Here is a 3,453-nt window from a genome sequence, read left to right as displayed (position 1 = left end):
GAGCCAGGAGCTTCCAAGGGAGTCTGGCTTGGGGATTTACAAGTCTCTTGTTTCCATTAAAAAAGGCCGTAGGCCTCAAGTGCTCTGGAGAGGATCGTGGTCCAGAGCCAAGACACAAGGCGAGAAGAAAGCTGGAGTTCTTGAGAGGCACCGTCCTGTCTCTTCTGAGGCCAGCGTCAGACCTCAGCTCCCTGACACTCTGTCCCAGGCTGGGGCTCGGAATTTCTCTAGGACTTGGGACAAAGGACATGCAGAAGAAAGGGAAAGTGCCTTGAGCCCAAGAAGGAGCCTTGGGTTCTTGAAAAGTGGCAGTGAGGGTCTGATCTGCTGAGATCCTCAGGCCACTGGACTCGAGATGGGACCAGGCACTATTTGTAACATTGCTGTCTCTCCAGGGTCACTTTTCTCAGTTGTTCCAGAAGTTTCTTCTCTGTGACCCAAATTGTGCTGTCATTTCCCCCCTCTCTACAACTTCCTTTTTCACTTTCCATGCTAGGATTTGGGTCTCACGTCGGTCCTTTGGTTCAGATTCCACATAAATCCCCATTTGGGCACCAGATCACCAAGCAGGAAGACACTGAACCCTGTGGTGGCCAATATGAGCTGTGTGAAGGTGACCCTGACGTGGCTGCTCCTGCGGATGTATCTTGCATTTGTTGAAGTCTTTTCATTCTTGATTCTGCTCAGGGACAAATCCAGAATGACTGGGACTCTAAAAAAGGAGATGAGAGAGGCCCCAGTGACCAGTTACATTAGGAAATGAGCTAAAATGTTAGTGGAAGGAAAAGAACCCTTCTAAGAGGCTCTAGACTAAAAGTGAGAAGAACATTTCTGGGATCTTGTGGGAGCAGGGAGAGGAGCCAGAAAGAAGCAAGTGATGACACTAGTGTGTGTGTAGATTAAGAGGCTCCCAGCCATGGTCCCATTAGATAAGGTGCAAATCCAGTAGGACACCAGAGCTACCGCTCGAGATCGTGTTCAGTGGAATAAAAACGCCCTGGAGATGTTTGAAATCCAGCTCGTGATCGACAGGTATGACCGACTGTAAGATATTTGGAGGAGTCATCTTCTCTGTGACAGAGAAAAAGAACTGCAGGAAGGATAGAGATCCCCATTTGTGAGTGGAGCCTCCACACCTTTGCACGTGCCTTTCCACCCACCTGCAAAGCCCTGCCTTCCTTTATATGCCTGTCCTTTGCTTCCCACCCTCCACTGAGTCAGCTGCTCCTTCTCTCTGCTTACAGGGTTATGGTGAGAATTAAGTGAGTTGATTTATGTGAAATCCTTGGTCAGAACCTGGAACCCAACACTCAAAGATTGTTGTTTTTACTGTTGTTACTCTGCTACAGTGCCCTTCACCTACGTCTACATGGATTGGTGGGTTGGTAGTCATATGATATTGTGTCCACTTGACATTGAGTTCTTGGCCAGCAGGAACCATTCATTAAATGTTCTCATATCCTAAGAACCTGAGATAGCGACAGTTTAGAGCCTGGTATATGGTAAGTGATCAATAGATGTTGAATGAATACATAAATGAAAAAAGGAATACCTATGCACTTTTGAGGTGTGTTATGAGCCAACCACGTGCCTGCTACCAGAAGTGGTCACATTTGCTTGGACATGTGTTCCTTCACCCCTCACCCACTGGTTCAGGCTCTCTGCCAACAGCCTGTGGTCCACACTCTTAGGAGAGAGTTCATTTTGCTTCTCTTCAAGGCAGCCAACAGCAACAGCAACGTGGAGATGAAAAACAGACCAGGACCAATGAAAGCTGCTCCTTCTCTAGCTGAGGTTCCAACTGTTTTAATTCTGCTAATGATACCCAGCTAGGAGTCATCAGGAAACATCTAAAATTAACTGTTTTAATTTGAGCAAGAGGGAAAGGGACAACGCAGAAAGGGGCACAGTCTCCAGTGGAGAGTGTGGGATCCCAAGAAACTCCAAAGAAACCAGAACAACATCTGGTGCTTCCGCACCCAAAAGAGTGCCCCGGATGGATCTGGGATCTCCATGACTCAGCACTTACCCACAGATTAGAACAATTCACTCATCAATTTTCCCAGAATCCATTGTGTTTCAAGTTAGGGGCCATGTCTACAACCTGGAAAAAATTAGCTGGAGTTTGGTTATGGGAGACCTTCCTCCAGCCCGACTTAACCACTTTCTACTGCATTGTTTTGGTTCTCATTTGTCACCACTGAAAGTTAGGCACATGGTAGGTACTTTGCTGCCTTCATGAAACTTCTTTTTTTAATATCCTCTGAATCTCCCTGAGAAACTCACTGTCTACCATTTATTTACTACTCCATCAAGCATTTATTGAGCACATGTTATGAGCTAGATACTGAGGTAGGGACAAGGGCTTCACCCAAAGAGGAAAGAGGCACAGTTCCGCCTTAAGCTCAGTCTGCTGGGGAGACAAAATGGAAACAAACAAGCTCACCATCACGGGATAATCGGAATAATCGGTACGTGAAAATAATATCCAGACCGGGAATAATGGGAGCATAGGCAGAGAACAATTCAGGTCGGCCTAAGGCGGAGGTGGAGGAAGATTTTGTTTGGCACTTAGCACATGTTGCCTTGTGTTACTAGTTTCCTTTTTTCTTTCCTTGCTCCCCAGATATGAGTAGCTTGCAGCCAAAGAATGTCTTCTAATTCTTGATCTTCCCATCTTCACAGAACCTCTCACACAGTGAGTGTCCAATAAATGTTTTTCCTTGGAGATTGCCTAAGAATGTGGGCAAGTTGCATTATAGCAAATGGTGACTGTTTCCATTCCTTTGAGAATCTAGAAAAATAAGTTGAAACTGCAGGGGAGAAGAATTAGGGCTCCTGGACCAACCAGTGGATGGCCCAGTGAGGTTATAGGAGCTTAGATGAACTTCCAAGGGCTGATTGGCCCCCAAGGATTCTCTTGTGTTCAGAGGCCCCCAACAAAAAGCAGAAGACAAGTTCTTTGAGGAGGAGAATTTACATGTTAGGGGAATACACTCCACGTCCTTTGCTTCCACAGCTCTTCTCAGCTGGTCCCAACCCATCCCTCCAGTCTCTTCCGGATTATTCTCTCTGATATGCCCATGTTGTTGTCACTCTGAACTGCCCACTGTTTTCCAGACATAATGGGTCCTTCACAACCCTGTGCCCTCTTATGTGCCTGGGACATCCTCTTTCTTTGTCACCTGACAACACTTACTGATCCTTTAAGAACAACTCACGCGTCACGTCCAGAGGAAAGAGTTCCCTGACTTGCCCCTGCAGAGCCAGCCAGTCGGCTCTTTTAGCTCCTCCAGCATTTTACCTATATCTCTGTTGTGACACTTACTATGTTATACTGGGAGCATATTACTTAGACTGGATTACGAGGACAAGAGTGATCTTGACTTCGAAGCCTGGACATCCTCAGGGAGCTCACATACTCAGAAAGGAGCTCTGGTGTTAATGAAAGTG

The sequence above is a fragment of the Hyaena hyaena genome, unplaced genomic scaffold, assembly GCF_003009895.1.
Source record: "Hyaena hyaena isolate Hyena2069 unplaced genomic scaffold, ASM300989v1 scaffold_500, whole genome shotgun sequence".
Taxonomy (NCBI): Eukaryota; Metazoa; Chordata; class Mammalia; order Carnivora; family Hyaenidae; genus Hyaena; species Hyaena hyaena.
This window is presented reverse-complemented; position numbering follows the sequence as displayed.